At 50.4% G+C, this 20,407-nt stretch overlaps 1 long non-coding RNA gene across 2 annotated transcripts; it reads right to left on the bottom strand.

Moving 5' to 3' along the window:
- Positions 1 to 2,119: 2,119 nt before the first annotated feature.
- LOC140406663 (uncharacterized) lies at positions 2,120 to 19,154 on the bottom strand. Of its 2 annotated transcripts, XR_011939219.1 has the most exons (4): positions 19,074 to 19,154; positions 8,450 to 8,614; positions 5,338 to 5,410; positions 2,120 to 2,896 (listed from the first exon to the last, which is right to left on the bottom strand). It is a non-coding gene; the product is annotated as an uncharacterized lncRNA (long non-coding RNA). The 2 variants fall into 2 exon arrangements; XR_011939220.1 differs by lacking the exon at positions 5,338 to 5,410.
- Between the last annotated feature and the right edge of the window lie 1,253 nt (positions 19,155 to 20,407).

Raw genomic sequence — 20,407 nt, 5'->3', positions numbered from 1 at the left:
CAGTCCTAAATCTGCTCCCCCTTATTTTGAGACTATGCCCCCTAGTTCTAGTTTCACCCGCCAGTGGAAACAACCCCCCTGCTTTTATCCTATCTACGCCCTTCCTAATTTTATAGTAAGAAATCTTACAACACCAGGATTAAGTCCAACAGGTTTGTTTCAAACACTAGCTTTCGGAGCACTGCTCCTTCCTCAGGTGAATGAAGAGGTATGTTCCAGAAACATATATATAGACAAAGTCAGAGATGCAAAACAATGCTTTGAATGCGAGCATTTGCAGGTAATTAAGTCTTTACAGATCCAGAGATAGGGGTAACCCCAGGTTAAAGAGGTGCGAATTGTCTCAAGCCAGGACAGTTGGTAGGATTTTGCAAGCCCAGGCGTGATGGTGGGGGATGAATGTAATGCGACATGAATCCAAGATCCCGGTTGAGGCCGTACTCATGTGTGCGTTCATCCCCCACCATCTGATTTTACTCGAACTGAAATTAACTGTGGGGTTATTAATAGGGATTGGATTATTCCAAAACTGAGGGGTTGGGGAAAATAGACCACCAATTATAAAAGAGGAAATCAAAACTCAAAAACATCTTTCTGTTTCCAGACAATGGTGATGGGATAACTCAGGGCTGTTTTAACTTAAACACCCTCCTGTCCTTGACAAGTGACTACACTTCAAAAGTATTTCATTGGCTGTAAAGCATTTTTGGGCATCTGCTGGTCATGAAAAGCACAGGAGATTTTTCATTTCTTTCGGCTGTACGAGGTTAAAAGCAGGACTTTTCCCGAGCACCTCTGAACTAAATCATAGAATGGTGACAGCACAGAAAGAGGCCATTCAGCCTGCCATGTCTGTGATGGCCCTCTACACGAGCAATTCAGTGAGCTTCATTCCCCCGAGTTTCCCCGCAGACCTACACATGTTTCCTTTTCAGACAATGCTCCAATTCCCTTTTTTGGAAAATAGATATAGGATGGGATTCTCTGTCAGCGGGGTCCTCCGCTTCGCCAGCAGTGTGCACTCACTCCCGCAGATTTCCTGACAGCGGGGGGTGGCCACAATGGGAAATCCCCTTGTCTGGCTGCCGGGACGGAGGATCCCGCTGCCGACGGGAGCGCGCCGCACCAGAAAATGGGTCTGCCAGGACGGAAAATCCCGCCCATAGTTTTAGGTAATTTAAAATGACTGCTTTCATTATTCTGTTGCCAAGGTATCTCTGCAGGGTGACTTAACCAGCAATGCACTATGTGGAACTGCTAGTATCTAACTACAGCATGGTAGCATTGTGGTTAGCAGAGTTGTTTCGCAGCTCCAGGGCCCCAAGTTCGATTTCCGTCTTGGGTCACTGTCTGTGTGGAGTCTGCATGTTCTCTCCGTGTCTGCGTGGATTTCATCCGGGTGCTCCGGTTTCCTCCCACAGTCCAAAGAGGTGCGGGTTGGGTGGATTGGCCATTCTAAATTGCCCTTAGTGTCCAAAAAGGTTAGGTTGGGTTACGGGAATAAAGGGGATAGGGTGGAAGTGAGGGCTTAAGTGCGTTGGTGCAGACTCCATGGGCCAAATGGCCTCCTTCTGCAGTGTATGTTCTATGTTCTATGTACAGCACAGGCCGATCAGTTAATGTCGGTTCAGTCACCTTTAGGAGACAGCTGCACAAATGGAGTATTGGTGGTCAGTCAGCTTGTTGGAAGCTGAGGGTGAATTAAGACATAGTGCCTGCTGACTTGCACAGCTTCGACATCCCAACTCAAATAAAGAAATGCATGATTTTAGTTTTAATCAATGAAAATGAATTTAAAAGCAAGCTGGACCTTCATTTATCTATTAAATAAAAAAATAGCACTAAGAACTTCATTAGGGTTATCGTGATTGCAGTCACATTAGGACCGGAATTAATGCCCATGAGGCACAAACTAATTTAGTTAGTGGATATTAAATAAATTAATAATGTTATTTTAAAAGCAAGAAACAAAATCAAATTGACTAAAGTTCTCACATGTCTTCTTTACAGCAACCAACATTCAGTGCAATATTGATTTTTTAAATGCATCATCTAGACAAGGAAGAGCAGCAAATTGGAGTCAGACTAATTTGCTAGATGCATTTGTTATATTGGATGATGTTAAAACATTTTAATCAGGCAACGACAGAAAGAGTGCTGAGAAAATTGCTTCCGAGCCAACATTTGTTGCTTTTTGACTTTCAGACATTATCAGCATAAAATCTATTTGCATAGCCAGTGGGTTATTAATTAATTAAACATTAATTAATGTTTGCAGTTAAACAGAAAGTTGATACTACAATCCTATCCTATATTTTTTATCCACAAATAATAATGGGTTACTTCTGACAGTGAACTCATCTGCTTACTGTTTGATATACTTGTCCTTGCATTGAAAATTAGTCAAGTTTGTTGGTATCGTGTGCTTAAGTGTGATCACCAAATAGGGCAAAAGTTCACTGAGTTCTAAGAGGTGAGTTTATTTCAACACTGAAAATATCATTGTTGTGTTTTCAATGCTATCTGAGTGCACAGATGAGGTTTTCGGGAAAAATAAACATGAACTGAAAGTTTACCGTTCACACATTTTAACACTGCTAGAGTATTGGATGTCATCAAACAAATTAAACAGGTCAACAATTAAAAGGTAACAGCCCTCAACTTTTCATGATTCTGACTGGATTCTTTACTGAAACAAAATGGTGTGACGGTAAGATCTGAATTACATTTTATGGAGGATGAGTTGTAAATTTAGCTTACATGCAAATTCAGGATTTGAAAATAAATTGTTTGACACCAACTGGGCAGGCATCTGAAAAACTGCAAAAATATATTCGGCCCTGAATTTCCTCAGATTTTCCATTGTTGCAAAGCCATTACGCCCGAGCAAGCACATCTGCGGAAAGTTTAAGGAAATCTAGACCAAGGTCCTAATCCATTTTTATCTTACATTACAACATTCCTACTATGATGAACATCCTGTACTTACTTTTAAGGTTTAACTCAAAATTGGAACAGATAATACAATTGATTAAAAAATTGGAAGAAAAAGGAACAAAATGAAACCAAGTGAAATGGAAAGACATATTTAAAGGGAAGAATGTGGAGAAAAAAACATTTTATTTTTGCATTGTGCAGAAGTTGGCCTCAGAAATTAATTGAGGTTGGGAGAGCATACTAACTGATAACAAAGCAAGTTACGGAAGGGAGAAAAGTAAGTTTAATAAAATTCTGAAATGTACAGGCAAGGAGTAGGGGGAAATTGCAGATGTTAGATCGGTGGTTAAATAAAAGGACTATTATATAAATGGACATGGGAAGAGGCAAAGCACATTGGATTAAGGCTACTTCTCATTGGCAATAAACATGATTCGACTAAATCATCCGTTTCTATGTGTGACAGCTTTACAACCACAGAATGATCCTGATATCTTGGGCATACCCCATCACAATTCCTCATCCACCATTGGTGACTGTGTCTTCAGGTTCTTAGGCCCCACAACCCAGAATTCCTTCCCTAAATCCCTGTGCCACTCCACCTCCAAGCCTGCCCCTGCAATCACGTTTGTTGAAGTTGTTGGCTATTCTTTCTCATATCCCTTTCCTCAGGTTGATGTCCTTCTTTTAATATTATTCCTCTTTGAAGAACGTTGGGTTGTTTCTCTATGTTAAGTGCAAGTTGTAATTGCTATTTATTTATCAATATGTAATCAAAATAATGCCAAGCATCTGATAAGAGATATGAATGGGACAATTGAGCAGAATACAATGGAAAATACAATAACTCCAAAAGTATTGTAATAGAATAGTGGAAAGAACAGATTTCAACAGGGCATTTAATACTGTTCCACATAACAAACTAATTTCATAGGTACGTGCCCAAGGGATAGATGGTAAAGGATTTGACTTGATTAGTTCATGTTGAAAGATGGACAGCAAAGGTTAGCAGTGCATCAGGGGGTATTAGAGTGAAAACTGTTTGGCAGTGGAGTTCAACAGGGGTTGATGATTGAGTCAAATTGTTAATAAGCTTTAGAAGTGACTTAGAGGATGGAATAATGTGTAAGTTTGCAAATCGGATATAGTGGCCTTTATGCGCTCAGTAATCTGTGATAATGCAAGTGAGGCCAAACGGGTTAGGTTAATGTGTGGACAGAATTCAGATAGAGTTCCACACAGACAGTGAAAAGTCTTGAAATTAAGTAGAATAATCGAGACTGTCAGGTTTATATCAAACAATAACCTGCAGCAGGAAATGGATTTTAGTGTTTTGATGAATGGATCGGTAAAAATTGTTCAGTGTGTACAGGTGGTCAAAAAAGAAGTAAAATATTAATAAGCATAGTTGCAAGGTGAAGGAAAAATTTTGAAAAGGTTACATTTGAACTTGCCCAGACTGAGAACTGTATTCAGTTTTGGGTTCCATATCGCAAATTGCCTTCTGTTCTGTTTGATGGTCGTCTATATCCAGAAGGTGCAACAATTGGTTCAATTTTTTCAAAATCATGAGGGGTTTGGACAGAGTAGATGAGGCAAAACTGTTCCCTCTCGTGAAAGGATCGAGGATGAGATGGCATGAGTTTAAAGTCTTTGGCAAGCAAAGCAAAAACAATGTGAGAAAAAGTTTTTTCACGCAGCAAGCGGCTAAGGTTTGGGATGCACTGCCCAAGAGTGTGGTGGAGGCCAGTTGAATCGAAACACTGACGGGTGGTATCGGAAAAGGGAGAAATGTGCAGGGTTATGGGGAGATGGTGTGAGTATGGCACTAAGTAAATTGCTTATTTGGAGAAACGGTGCAGATACGATGGGCTGAATGGGCTCTTTCCGTTCTATAAAAATTCTGTGATGGCAGGCCAAACTAGAGCTCCTGTGAACTTTTGCAAAATTAATGGCAGACTGAGTGATGATCAGTGGATAGCTGCTCCCTTGGAATGACTGGCGGGAGGGATTTTGCAGGAAGACTACGTGGCTAATTTGTGAACTACAAGGTTGAGAATATAAACTCCTACACTCGGATTTTACTCAGAAATGGGTAGAAATCTTTAAAATTTTCAGAGTTATCGAGGCATTAGAACCAAAAAATGTTCTTCATCTGGGTTATAAAATTAAGGAGGTCAAAAGAAAATAGAAAATCTAGGCAACATTTTCACAGTATGACGATAGAATTGTGGAAACAATCGTTCAACAAACTTTGATTTCAAATCATGGTTGATTTCTTGGAAGAATGCAACATAATCCTTTGTGCAGAAGATAAGGAGGAATAAATGGAGGGGAAAAAAAACCAGACTGTCAACTCACAACAAGGAATGTAGTGCAACATTAGAAGGGCATATCTACCTGATAAAATCAAAATTAAAAACCTGCAGGAAGTCACCAAAACGTGTGGACAGTTGTTTAAATGTTCAAGTATCTGCAAAATGGACGAGATATTTTGCCAGAGAAATTTTTCCCATAATGAACAATACTTTACACCGCTAAGCTGCATTTAATGCAATGAGCTCTAATGGAGGGAGATAGATATTAAAGGTATGGCTGAATCTTTCCACAAACTGAGATTAAAAGTGACACTTGCTACCAGTCTGTTGGCTGACGTTTGTCATTTACATTATGAATACCATGATCAACCATTATGAATACCATGCCCCAATTAATGGCAGCAGAATTACTCAGTACTTTGCTTTTGCAAACTGTTTTTTTTGTGAGGGTTAAATTTGTGGCACATCCACCTTTGCCCCCTCACCTCCTCTGGCACGCACGATGTTGACTGCTTCAGGACAAACAAACAGTCTTGAAGCAGGCTCGATGGCCCTCATTTGCATATGCAAATACCCTACTGTCTGCTCCAGACATGGATAATGAAAGCCTCGTGTTTGCCTTGACCCACTATGGCAAGCACTGCACTTCTAGTCAGAGGTGTGCGTACAGTTCCTGCCTGCCATATTGTGTCCGAAAGAAGCCGCGTACTGCTAGGAAAATGGACACTACATTGCCCAATTTAACCCTCCTCCAGCAAATTAATGGGCACGATCTAATGGCCGCATCACGCCGGGCATGAATCCGCACCAGTGGGTTAGATCCAGGAGAGGCCGAAATCGGAAGCTGAGCTGGGCACTGCTCAGTTTCCGATCAAACCGCCCCTCTCCCGTCGGTGAGATCAGGATCCCACTGCAATGTGGCAGGAAATCAATAATCACCAACTAAGGCTAATTTCCATCCCATTAAAGGGAAGGACCCCCATTGAACAGCCTCGCGTTACCTAACCGGCACTCCAGCAAGTGGTCACGCAGGCATCCTTAAGCACACCGATTTAAAATTGTGAAGCTAGCGCAATGGCTGCTGTGACGATCGGGGGAAGTGAGTAGCCACCTTAGAAATTGGGTAATCAGCCCGGGGGCACTGGTGCAGGGAGGGGGAGCCCTGGGGATTGCCCTGGTCGGGGGGGGGCTTGCCGCCATTGGTGGGGGGTTGTCCCTGGGCTGGGGGGGGGGAGGGACTCAGTGCCCGTGGATCCAACATGTCAGCCCCCAGACGGGTATACCCATACCAGGGGCTTTAGATACCTTGGGCTGGATTCTACGATTCTGAGGCTATGTCCTTGACGCCAGGGTGGGAACAGTGGCCTTTTATGGCCGAAAATCCGGTGCAAAATGGCCACCTATCCTCCGTTTGGCTGGGGGTGAGCAGGAAGGCAGCGTAGAGCACCCGGCTCTAGCTGACGATACAGCCCAGAGAATTGCCGGGTCCGTGGCCGCGCATGCACACGGCAGCAGCCTGCAGCGGCCGCGCCGTGCAACATGGCGCAGGCCGCACGGGACCCGGCCTGCAAAATAGTGCCCCCCCTTTGGCCGGCTCGTGAGCCCTGGACCACCCCGCAACAGTGCCCCCAACCCCTGCCAAAGTCCCCCCCTGCCTGTGGATCGGCTCTCGACTGTGGCGGTGCTGGACTGAGTCCGCAGCCGCCACTCCGACCTCCCGACAGGTAATACCATGAGAGACCCACGTCGTCGGGAACTCAGCCGGTCGGGGGCGCAACATCGGGGGTAGGGCCTCAGGCCACATCTTGAGGCTGCCGATACGGCCTGCGGCATACTCCCAGAGCACACCGCTTTGGAGGGGCGGTGCATCGTGAAACCGGCGCCGCCCCCGATTTCGTCAGAAGCAGGGATTCTCCGACCGATCGCCAAACGTGATTTTGGCGTCGGCGACTGGAGAATCCCGCCCCATACCTTTAGATGCTGCCTGTTCTTCCCACCGAACACTTCCAGGACAGAGCCCTATCTGTGGTAATATGGTGCAGGTCAATTTAACCTCCGCTGACCTTGGCGGTCTCTGGCTGCACAGCTGAAGGCTCTTGCTAATAGGGAATTGGCCATGTTTGTTCTGTGAACACTCCACAGCTCCCAAGTGGATCCCTGTGGATAGACGTGCCATGTCGCAGGCGAGTGTTACTGCCTAGCATCCCAATCAGATCGTGAGGGCTGGGCACTGGAGGCATCAACACCACAGAGGCAGCAATCAATCACATAAGAGCTGGGCCTCAGCACTGGGGAGATCCCCGCGGCCAGAGTGTGGGTTTGTGGATGGGGGTGGGGACCTGCGCTCAGTCCAAATAATGTTCCCGACGGGGTTCTGGGGTCTGGGATCTGGGGTCTGGTGCCCAGGGGCCCCTGCTGTGGCCTGGGGTGCCAGTGCAGGGCGGGGTCTCTCAGCACAACTGGCTCGTTGTGCTGAGGGACCCTGAGAGAAGGCGGACGCGTAAGGGTGGGGAGGCTTGGAGGATTTGAGGGTACCGGGATGAATGCCACAGCTGATTGTTGGTCTCTCGCTCTCTAAAGTTCTTTACAGATATCACAGAATGGATGATATTGTGGACCTTGCAGCAGCTGCCCTCACGATGGTGTTGGCAGTCCTGGCGACCAGACACCAGAGAAGGCAGCAGCAGTGCAACAGAGGCTCAAGGCCATCTACAGGGGCCCACCCCACACCCTGAGGACCCAGGCGTCCATCAAGGCCAGCGAGGGACCCAAAGGGGGAGGCCGATGATGGCCCAAAGTGTACAGGCATTGCTGGTCGTTTGAGCGAGTTCCAGAGGCCACTTCATCATCTGGCTGTTCAGCCCTGATGGCTCCCCATTGTCTGCACCACGGTGTTGACAACCCCAATGATGCCCCTCTGTGACCAGTCCACACTCTGCAGTATCTCACTAATGTCCACCTGGTATATGGAGAGCCTCGGCAATGCCCTCCTGAGACTGGGACATACTCCTCAATGCCTCGGCAAGGTATAACTGCATCAGGGACATGGTTCCCAGCAATAGGGACATGCACTCAAAGCCCCCAGCCATGGCCGCATCCTGGAATCTGCATCAGCTTTGGGATAACCTGGTTCAGAGGCTCGACATCGGACTGGGACCTCAGACTGCTGCCTCCCATGGATGTTCCTGCATCACCAGATTGTGCCCCAGAAGCCTGTCCACTACTTTTGCCCACCGAGGTATGTCTGGTGGAGGGTGATGCCTTGATGGTGGAAATCCTGAGTGCTCTCCTCCGGGGTGTTATCTTGGATGGTAGGCAGGACGCCATCCGGGATGGGCCGGCACCATCAGATGGAGATCCTGTGGGAGAATAGACATGTGATCAATGAGAGGGTAGGATCATTGGGCGTCATTCTCCGCCGGCGGGAGTCTCCGTTCTGCCGGCGCCCGGGGGTTTCCCGACGGCGTGGGGCTGCCCCACAATGGGAAACCCCATTGACCGGCCAGCGTTACGGAGACTCCCGCCGGCCAGTCGGAGCAGAAATGTGGCGGGGCGGGTAGGAGAATTTCGCCCATTATCTCTGGCATGAACAACACACGTGTGATAGGTCATCTGGGTGGGGACCGGTGTATACTCAGCTCTGCAGCGAAAGCCAATCTAGATGTTGGTGACCAATCTGTCCTCGGCCACCCCTGTGACCTCCGTGGCCTGTTCCTCATAGCGGGTGAGGATTCTGATGTCCTGCATCTCACCACCCGTCTGGGACCTTTCCCGTCTGTTAGGGGCCAATTTCTCTTGCGGGGACAGAGAGCGGGCATTGTAAGCCACACACTTCATGCATCGCCGGGGGTTGGGGGGGCATGGCAGGGGGACAGATGTGGGCATATCTGCTGGTAACAGGTGTGGTATGCTGGTGGGTGCCAAGGTGTACTGGGCCACAGGGTGGGCAAACACATGGTCATTTGGGGTGAGGGGGTTGGTGGTCAGGGGTGGCAGGCTGGATTGGTGGCAGGGGCCGATGCCAGTTCACCCGTGTGGCCCGATGCAGCACTGGGTGGTGGTCCTCCTGGTTATACTCGCCGTGCTGATGGCCGCTGCCATTCCCACTGCCTCCCAGGCAGCACTGGCTGCCCTTTGGCTGACCCTCTGACTCACTCGGGGGACTCCTCCACTTCCAATGGTCTAGCCAGCTCGGCCTCCGAATCATAGAGGCGGATCTACGTACTCTCTGGGGTTTGTTCTGTGGGATCAGTTTAAGTGCTGCTCCACCTTGTTAGCGGGGAGCTGCCGAGGGCGGACCAGGCTAATCAGCTGGCGGGATAATCACTTCCGACATGAAGCCCATGGGGAATTATTGGCTCTATTTGGCATTAGATACCGGTCTTGGTCCTGATGGGTTTGCCATCGGGATGCCCCCGGCAATTCTCGCTCGCTACCGCACTTCAAAACTTTTCCATTAGATCGCGCCCAAGATCTCCATAGTGACACTGAAACTGTTGGTGTTACTGCTGATAACCATTGGATTCGAATTTAACTCATGTTCATCAAGACCAGGGATTGAGTCATTCCTCTGAGTTATGCCCACTCGGTCACAATAACTTAATTGGGAGAGTGAAGGACCGTGGGCTGGTGTCTCCGTTTAAAGAACAAAGAACAAACAAAGAAATATACAGCACAGGAACAGGCCCTTCGGCCCTCCAAGCCCGTGCCGACCATACTGCCCGACTAAACTACAATCTTCTACACTTCCTGGGTCCGTATCCTTCTATTCCCATCCTATTCATATATTTGTCAAGATGCCCCTTAAATGTCCCTATCGTCCCTGCCTCCACTACCTCCTCCGGTAGTGAGTTCCAGGCACCCACTACCCTCTGCGTAAAAAACTTGCCTCGTACATCTACTCTAAACTTTGCCCCTCTCACCTTAAACCTATGCCCCCTAGTAATTGACCCCTCTACTCTGGGGAAAAGCCTCTGACTATCCACTCTGTCTATGCCCCTCATAATTTTGTATACCTCTATCAGGTCGCCCCTCAACCTCCTTCGTTCCAGTGAGAACAAACCGAGTTTATTCAATCGCTCCTCATAGCTTATGCCCTCCATACCAGGCAACATTCTGGTAAATCTCTTCTGCACCCTCTCTAAAGCCTCCACATCCTTCTGGTAGTGTGGCGACCAGAATTGAACACTATACTCCAAGTGTGGCCTAACTAAGGTTCTATACAGCTGCAACATGACTTGCCAATTCTTATACTCAATGCCCCGGCCAATGAAGGCAAGCATGCCGTATGCCTTCTTGACTACCTTCTCCACCTGTGTAGCCCCTTTCAGTGATCTGTGGACCTGTACTCCTAGATCTCTTTGACTTTCAATACTCTTGAGGGTTCTACCATTCACTGTATATTCCCTACCTGCATTAGCCCTTCCAAAATGCATTACCTCACATTTGTCCAGGTTAAACTCCATCTGCCATCTCTCCGCCCAAGTCTCCAGACAATCTAAATCCTGCTGTATCCTCAGACAGTCCTCATCGCTATCCGCAATTCCACCAACCATTGTGTCGTCTGCAAACTTACTAATCAGACCAGTTACATTTTCCTCCAAATCATTTATATATACTACAAAGAGCAAAGGTCCCAGCACTGATCCCTGTGGAACACCACTGGTCACAGCCCTCCAATTAGAAAAGCATCCCTCCATTGCTACCCTCTGCCTTCTATGGCCTAGCCAGTTCTGTATCCACCTTGCCAGTTCACCCCTGATCCCGTGTGACTTCACCTTTTGTACTAGTCTACCATGAGGGACCTTGTCAAAGGCCTTACTGAAGTCCATATAGACAACATCTACTGCCCTACCTGCATCAATCATCTTAGTGACCTCCTCGAAAAACTCTATCAAGTTAGTGAGACACGACCTCCCCTTCACAAAACCGTGCTGCCTCTCACTAATACGTCCATTTGCTTCCAAATGGGAGTAGATCCTGTCTCGAAGAATTCTCTCCAGTAATTTCCCTACCACTGAAGTAAGGCTCACCGGCCTGTAGTTCCCGGGATTATCCCTGCCACCCTTCTTAAACAGAGGAACAACATTGGCTATTCTCCAGTCCTCCGGGACATCCCCTGAAGACAGCGAGGATCCAAAGATTTCTGTCAAGGCCTCAGCAATTTCCTCTCCAGCCTCCTTCAGTATTCTGGGGTAGATCCCATCCGGCCCTGGGGACTTATCTACCTTAATATTTTTTAAGACACCCAACACCTCGTCTTTTTGGATCACAATGTGACCCAGGCTATCTACACCCCCTTCTCCAGACTCAACATCTACCAATTCCTTCTCTTTGGTGAATACTGATGCAAAGTATTCATTTAGTACCTCGCCCATTTCCTCTGGCTCCACACATAGATTCCCTTGCCTATCCTTCAGTGGGCCAACCCTTTCCCTGGCTACCCTCTTGCTTTTTATGTACGTGTAAAAAGCCTTGGGATTTTCCTTAACCCTATTTGCCAATGACTTTTCATGACCCCTTCTAGCCCTCCTGACTCCTTGCTTAAGTTCCTTCCTACTTTCCTTATATGCCACACAGGCTTCGTCTGTTCCCAGCCTTTTAGCCCTGACAAATGCCTCCTTTTTCTTTTTGACGAGGCCTACAATATCACTCGTCATCCAAGGTTCCCGAAAATTGCCGTATTTATCTTTCTTCCTCACAGGAACATGCCTGTCCTGTATTCCTTTCAACTGACACTTGAAAGCCTCCCACATGTCAGATGTTGATTTGCCCTCAAACATCCGCCCCCAATCTATGTTCTTCAGTTCCCGCCTAATATTGTTATAATTAGCCTTCCCCCAATTTAGCACATTCATCCTCGGACCACTCTTATCCTTGTCCACCAGTACTTTAAAACTTACTGAATTGTGGTCACTGTTACCGAAATGCTCCCCTACTGAAACATCTACCACCTGGCCGGGCTCATTCCCCAATACCAGGTCCAGTACCGCCCCTTCCCTAGTTGGACTGTTTACATATTGTTTTAAGAAGCCCTCCTGGATGCTCCTTACAAACTCTGCCCCGTCTAAGCCCCTGGCACTAAGTGAGTCCCAGTCAATATTGGGGAAGTTGAAGTCTCCCATCACCACAATCCTGTTGTTTTTACTCTTTTCCAAAATCTGTCTACCTATCTGCTCCTCTATCTCCCGCTGGCTGTTGGGAGGCCTGTAGTATACCCCCAACATTGTGACTGCACCCTTCTTATTCCTGATCTCTACCCATATAGCCTCACTGCCCTCTGAGGTGTCCTCTCGCTGTATAGCTGTGATACTCTCCTGAACAAGTAGCGCAACTCCGCCTCCCCTTTTACATCCCCCTCTATCCCGCCTGAAACATCTAAATCCTGGAACGTTTAGCTGCCAATCCTGCCCTTCCCTCAACCAGGTCTCTGTAATGGCAACAACATCATAGTTCCAAGTAGTAATCCAAGCTCTAAGTTCATCTGCCTTACCCGTAATGCTCCTTGCATTAAAACATATGCACTTCAGGCCACCAGACCCGCTGTGTTCAGCAACTTCTCCCCGTCTGCTCTGCCTCAGAGCCACACTGTCCCTATTCCCTAGTTCTCCCTCAATGCTCTCACCTTCTGACCTATTGCTCCCGTGCCCACCCCCCTGCCATACTAGTTTAAACCCTCCCGTGTGACACTAGCAAACCTCGCGGCCAGGATATTTATGCCTCTCCGGTTTAGATGCAACCCGTCCATCTTATACAGGTCACACCTGCCCCGGAAGAGCTCCCAGTGGTCCAGATAACAGAAACCCTCCCTCCTACACCAGCTGTTTAGCCACGTGTTTGTCTGCTCTATCTTCCTATTTCTAGCCTCACTGGCACGTGGCACAGGGAGTAATCCCGAGATTACAACCCTCGAGGTCCTGTCTTTTAACTTTCTGCCTAGCTCCCTGAACTCCTGCTGCAGGACCTCATGCCCCTTCCTGCCTATGTCGTTAGTACCAATATGTACAACGACCTCTGCCTGTTTGCCCTCCCCCTTCAGGATTCCCTCTACCCGTTCGGAGACATCCTGGACCCTGGCACCAGGGAGGCAACATACCATCCTGGAGTCTCTTTCACGTCCACAGAAGCGCCTATCTGTGCCCCTGACTATAGAGTCCCCTATAACTATTACTCTTCTGCGCTTTGACCCTCCCTTCTGAACATCAGAGCCAGCCGTGGTGCCACTGCTCTGGCTGCTGCTGTTTTCCCCTGATCGGCTATCCCCCCCGACAGTATCCAAAGGGGTATATCTGTTTGAGAGGGGGACAACCACAGGGGTTTCTGAGACTTCGGGCTGGATTTTCCGTTTCAGCGGCTAAGTGCCGGCTGCAACGGAGAATTTGTGGGAGTTCTGCGATGGAAAAAATCGGTGCCAACTCCTTACCGGTTCCGGGACCGGTGAGGGGCTAGCAGCGGCGCTAGGTGAAACTCCCGGCTCCCGCGGTGAAAACGACCGAAGAATGGCCGTGTCCTTGGCCACGCATGCGCCCGCCGACAACCTGCAGCGGTTGCACCGTATAACTTGGCGCCAGCTGTGCGCAGTCCCGACCCACCATCCGCGACCCCACAGGCCACCCCCTGGCCACCCCCCACCTGTCCCCCCAGCCCTCACGAAAGCCCCCCTGGCCAGCGGCACGGACCCAACCGAGTGTGGCAGCAATGGACACAGTCCACAGCCACCACACCAGGTTCCCGACCAATGAGACCACACGAGTTCCGTACGGTTCGAAACTTGACCCATCGGGAGCGGAGCATCACAGAAGTGCCTGCCGGTGACACGCCAACGAAGTTGCAACACCATGCGACACAGTTACACCATTTTGGAGAGGGCGGAGCTTTGCTGCCGGCCCCGATTCTCCGGCCGATTGCCGATTACAATATCACCTGCACTGACTCTGCTGCTATTAAGGGGCTAGCATCGGTGCCATGTGGAACACAATCGATTCGAATGAAAAATGGTGCGGGATTCACCAGGTCCGTAATTGACACTCAGCAGGCTGACATGCTGCAACTGCACATAAACGATTCTCCCCCCACACATACCAAGCCAGCCAACAAGGTGGCTGTAAGGAGAGCAGCTCCACGGTTCACGCACGTGCAAGTGGAGACCCTCCTGGACGCCGTGGGGGAGAGGAGGATGACCAGCTAGCTGCCGCCATTCGTCGTGCCTCGGTGCAGGTAGCAGATGGTCAGCGCTGTGGGCAGCTTCACAACCTCCTCAGGGCGGCCAGGGTGAGCAGGCAGCACTGTGCCCCAGGCATTAAACCCACCACCCCTCCCACCTCCCACACATACCCGTAACACGCCCCCCCCCCCCTCGAGTAGCTTGGCCACCAGCACTCTGGCCGAGACTCAGGAGACTTCGGAGCTCAAGTCGGAGGATGACAGTGATTTCCCGTCACAGCCGTCTCCAACATCCTCCACCATCCCAGAGACACTCACCTCGGTTGGGTACTTTAGTGAAGGGTCTCCTGGGGCACTATCTGGTGCTCACCACACAGTTGACCTGTTACAGCAGGTGGAGGAGCACCCAAGAGGGTGGATGGTCGGTTGGCAGGCCAACCCCAGGAACTAGCTGCTGTCCAGGCGGGTCACGGGCCTCTGGAACATACAGTCCCAACGAGGGTGGATATGCAGTTGCAGAGCCAGGGACTACATGAGGGGTTGTCGGTGAGCCTCCAGCACCTGCAAGTGCAGGTGTAGGAGTCCAACCGCAGGAGCAGGAGGTGGGCCCGGCCATGCATGCCACCCAGGCCAACACCGCAAGAATGGTGTCCGGGGACAATGGTTTCGCCATGGATCAGCATGTCCGAGGCTTGGGGCATTCTAACATACATAGAACATAGAATTTACAGTGAAGAAGGAGGCCATTCGGCCCATCGAGACTGCACCAGCTCTTAGAAAGAGCATCCTACCCAAGGTCAACACCTCCACCCGATCCCCATAACCCAGTAACCCCACCCAACACTAAGGGCAATTTTGGACACTAAGGACAATTTATCATGGCCAATCCACCTAACCTGCACATCTTTGGACTCTGGGAGGAAACCGGAGCACCCGAAGGAAACCCACGCACACACGGGGAGGATGTGCAGACTCCGCTCAGACAGTGACCCAAGCCGGGAATCGTACCTGGGACCCTGGAGCTGTGAAGCAATTGTGCTATCCACAAGGCTACCGTGCAGGCGCTGGCCGAGGCCCAGGACACATCTGTCGCCTCACAGGCAGCCATGTGCCAGACCCTCTTGGACATTGCCATGGCGCTCCTGAGCGTGGCCCAGTCACAGCAGGTCATGGCTGGGAACGTTGGTGACATTGCCCAGGTGCTTTCCAACGTGGCACAGACACAGGGAGATGGCACAGTCCCCGAGGCAGATGGCACAGACCCACAGGGTGGTGGCACAGACACAGCGTGATGTGGCACAGTTCCATACGGGGATTGTCCACTCCCTGTGCTCCATGGCTGTGAGCGTGTGGACTCTGGTCGAGACCAGAGCGGGCCTCCGGACTGGCAGAAGCAAGTGGCTGGGGAGCCTCAGGGGGGAACTCTGCTCGCACCCCCGTCCCATGGAGTAGCTCAGGGTCCATCAGGCACCCCAAGGGAGGAGGAGGTTACGGGGCCCGTGCCGGTGACTCCCGCAGGGGACTCAGACTCCCCCGCTCCTGTGCCTGGTGCACCTGTTGGGCAGCGGGCAGAACAGGGCGCCACCATGCCACCTCGTCGGACACCCAAGCAGCAGCCAGGTCCATCGAGAACCGGTCCTACCAGAGGATGCCCGCACACGGGGACCTTTCTTGCAGGGCAGGTGTCACAGCAGGCCACCTTCACTCCTGCTGTACCGTCTGGGGATCCACCTAGATGAAGCGTTAGGGTCCGTGAGGCCAGAAAGTTAGATGCCAGTTGAGTTGGCACGTGTGCAGGGCACAGTTGAGTTATAGGGGCTAGGGCACAAACCAGCATATATTTGTTCACAATAAACACCTGTTATCACTGTTACAACTTGTCCCGGTGCTCTGTCTGATGGGTTTGAGGGGTGGGCTGGTCTGTGCTGGTTGGAGGGGGGGGGGAGGGGTGAATGGTGCAAGCCCTGAGGGTGGCCCATGCTCCCCACCCTCCCTCCCGCCTCCGACCGTCCCCATCACCGCCACCCCAGGGATTCGATGGGACCGTGTTATGGAATGACCAGCTCGCATGCAAGGATCTCACCCAGGTGGATGGTGGGAATGCTACCGTGGGCAGGAGTCAGACATTGCCAAATGATATGGAGCACCAGAGGTCATCGCAGAGTGGGTTGTCATCATCCTCCATCCATGGACCAGGCCCGCTTTTACTGGCAGCCCAGGGCCCCCAACCCGTAGTTCTCATGTAGGGAGTGAAGGCGGGGGTTCCCCTGCATTCTTTTCATTGAACAAGGCCTGGCCTTCATCCTCCTCCTCCAGCACATCCCACCTCTGCTGCATGATGCTGTTGAGTGCAACCATACAGCCGGTGTCACTCTGCAGAACCAGGGGCTAAGGTGGGTGGTCAGTGGGTGCGCAGCAAGATGTCCACTGTATGGCGGTCCGTGCCAGGACACTGCCCCACGCGGCCTGTTCTCACCCGCCCTTTTCGCCCCCTCGGGCCCAGCCAGCACGGCCAGTGTCTGGCCCGGCGGCCCGCAGTCACTCCTCTCTGTGTCCTACCTCCTCTCTCTCGATCAGCAGCCACCACACCAGGTTCACGATTTTTAATAGCATAGGTGGACCATGCCATCGGGAACTCGGCCCATCGGAGGCGGATAATCGCGGGTGGGCCCAAAAATGATACGCAAATTATGTTTAAACTACGCATGGCGTGCATCACATTGTCGCCGTTGTTGAGGTGGCGGAGAATCATGATTTGGCGTCAAATCGCCGCCTGCCGCGATTCTGGCGTCGGAAGCTATTCTCCGCCCAATCTTTTTCCCGATTTCAGCGCCAACCAATGGACAATCTGGCCCCCTGTTTATGTTTGTAAACTTGGATTCTACCACATTTCTGGCAAAGTTAACGCAGTGGAGGAGGAGCAGCTTTGAAGAAATTCCCAGTTATATGGATTTGTTGTGGGAGACCGATATATTCATAAGGTCAAAGCCCATTCCAAAACCGAGCCACGGGGTGAGGGGAACCAGAGAGCGGACAGCCTGGCTAGAGAGGGGGCTAGAACTGGGATAGCTTGGGACCCCTACGAAGAGGGACAAGTAGCAGCAGTTACAGGACAGCCTCAGAGGGGGGACAGAGGAACGGGCCTGGCCCCCGACCTGGCCATTGTCCAGGGGCAAGATCCCGAGTTAAAGAAAGCCATAACAGCCCTGGGTAGGCAGGAGAAGGTAGAGGGACCCTACGGGGTGAAAGACATCACCCTGAAGGAGGGCATGCTCTTTAGGGGAGACCAGTGGATAGTGCCTTCCCAGCACCGCAGGGAGTTTATAGAGGTGGCCCATGAGAGCCCCGGAGCAGGACACCCCGGTCCTGAGACCACCTGGCAGCGGGTGGAGAGAGTAGGGTGGTGGCCTGGCCTCCGGGAGGATATTCGCGATTTCTGCGCGAACTGTTTAGTGTGTGTCACCAACAACCCTGACCCCAAGAAAAGGAAGGTATCGCTAGGGCACATTCGCAGGGTGGAGGGACCCTGGCAGTCGATACAAATCGACTACATTGGACCCCTTCCCACCGCTGTAGGGGGGGGGGGGTGGCACAGGTACTGTCTGGTGCTGGTGGACGCATTTTCAAAGTGGGTGGAAGCCTTCCCCTGCCGAACAGCCACCGCTGCGGGCACCGCTAAGATATTGGTCAGAGAAGTGTTTTCTAGGTGGGGACTCTCACAGTTTGTGGAATCGGACCAAGGGAGTCATTTCACGGGGCAGGTTATGCAGGCGACCCTAAAGATCCTGGGGATTAAGGCCAAATTGCATGTGGCCTATAACCCCCAATCCTCAGGCCCTGTAGAGAGGCTCAACCGGACCATTAAAGAAAGGTTGAGAAAGGAGACGGGCAACTCTCCCGGCCGGTGGGTAGAGGTTTTGCCCTTAGTGTTAATGGGGATCCAGGCGAGCCAGTCTAGGAGCACAGGGTACTCCCCGCATGAGCTCATGACAGGAAGAGTGATGAGGACATGTAATGGTGCCTTCCCTGGCAGAAGGACAGCTGAGGGAAGTAAACCGGGACAAGTTTGCTAGGAAGCTGCTGGAGCAGCTTAAAGAAATAAATTGGCAGGCAGCTTGCCACATGGGGGCACAACACAGAAGGAACAAACTGCTGCTAGAGCCCCACACCACCCATGAATGGGCCATTGGGGACCAGGTAATGGTCAGAAATTTTGCACGGGTGGGGGTCTTCGAGCCACTGTACGCAGGGCCGTACAGTATAGTGGACAAAGCCAGCCCCATGGTCTATGCAGTCCAGCTTCCTCGGAGGGTTAGGTGGTTTCACGTAAACCAGTGTAAGCTCTTCGACCCCAGCAGGGCCGGCAAGAGCAAGCCCCGGGAAAAACAGGGGGTGGTAGTGGAGGAAGCCCCCGTAGAGGTAGCGACGGTGGGGGAGATCCCCAATCCCACCGTCAAATACAGAAAACACACAATTATCTTATACTTTAATGACTATTACTATGGAAGGAATACTATCGCAGTACAACGTAAAACTTACATACACAATTTTAGCAATCTTTTAAAAGGACAAAATAGGAGCATGCACCCCCTTTCCCCAAAGCCTCAACCACTATACTAGTCCCGGGAGCTTCGCAAGCTGCTGCGGGATACTTACAATCCAAGGCTGATGTCGCAGGAGCAGAGAGTTCAGCACGAGCAGAAGATCCTAAGAGATCGAATGGCCGTTTGACCACCCTTTTTATAGTCCAAAATCCACATTTTTTCGCTCCAGTCCAGCTTCTTTTGTGTGAGCATGTCAGTTAGCATTTCAAAGTTCCCGCAGGTCCCGCCCCTTCTCCTGATAGGTCCAGGTAGCCAGCTCCAGTCTCCGGGCAGTTTCCCTCCAGGGTAAACTGCTTCCTGCCCGCTCCATTGTCCTGGGAGATCGCAGTCTTCTACACCTCGTTAAGAAGATGGGATTTTCGAGTCTGCCATTCGCTCGCGATTGCTGCCATTATGACCTGATTATGCTGATGGCTTTTTCAGCTCCGATGGAGACAAGGTCATTATCATATGTAAGGAGTTCTTACCAACGCATTGTTTCTTGGCTGGGGGAGTTTCAGGGCTATTAGCATTCCCATTGTGCTCTTTGCTGATCCAATTAGTGCTGTCTGTCTACTGATGAGTTGTAAGTCCAGGGGGGTTGCTGCAAACATTCCTTTCACACTCACAGACAGCCCTGCAAGCCAAGTTTGCTGGGAAAAATTTGGCCAAGAAAGGTGTCCATTTTACAGTTTCTGAGGTTAAAGTCCGGTTTCGCAGTTCAAGGGGACCAGGGATTGCCCGAGATTCTTACAGATGCCCCTTCGATACATCCACACTTGCTTGGACTGTATCGATAAAAGTGTTGAGGGCAACAAAAATTCCTCTTGTAGTGACTGCCAGCACCGCATCAGCAACTTGCGAAACTGTAATTCCCAGGACAGTTCCCTTAATCTAAACTACCCCATATTTCATTGAAAAGGGAGCAATACTAAAGCAATCCAAATCATTTCCACATTTAAAAAACCCCACAGTAAAACACACATTTCACCGAGACCCCAAACGTAAGGGTCATTGTACATGCAACAATAATTAAATTAAATCGAAACAAAACCCGCGAATATGTATGGATACAATCATTTACATTTATCTCACAAGCAAGCGGGGAATGAACCCCTTTATTAATGTTCGATACTAAAGGTTCCCCTTCTGGGCTGTAAATCCGTCTTCGGCCGAGAGCCCGCTGTAAACTTTTCCTCTTCCTCCGCTGCTTGAATCTACAACTAAAATAACACAGATACACTACTAGAAACAATTGGAACACCACTAACAAATGGGAGGCTATACGAATCCAGGCTGGGATCACAATCCAGGAACCCATGTTCCACCAGTCGGGGGTTTTTATGTTGGCAATCTCCCCTTCTGTCTCATGGGCCCTCTGTTCAAGGGAGAAGAAATGTCTCTGGC

Source organism: Scyliorhinus torazame, unplaced genomic scaffold (genome assembly GCF_047496885.1).
Source record: "Scyliorhinus torazame isolate Kashiwa2021f unplaced genomic scaffold, sScyTor2.1 scaffold_784, whole genome shotgun sequence".
Lineage (NCBI taxonomy): Eukaryota > Metazoa > Chordata > Chondrichthyes > Carcharhiniformes > Scyliorhinidae > Scyliorhinus > Scyliorhinus torazame.
The sequence above is the reverse complement of the archived record's forward strand: the minus strand, read 5'-3'. Positions and strand labels throughout refer to the sequence as shown.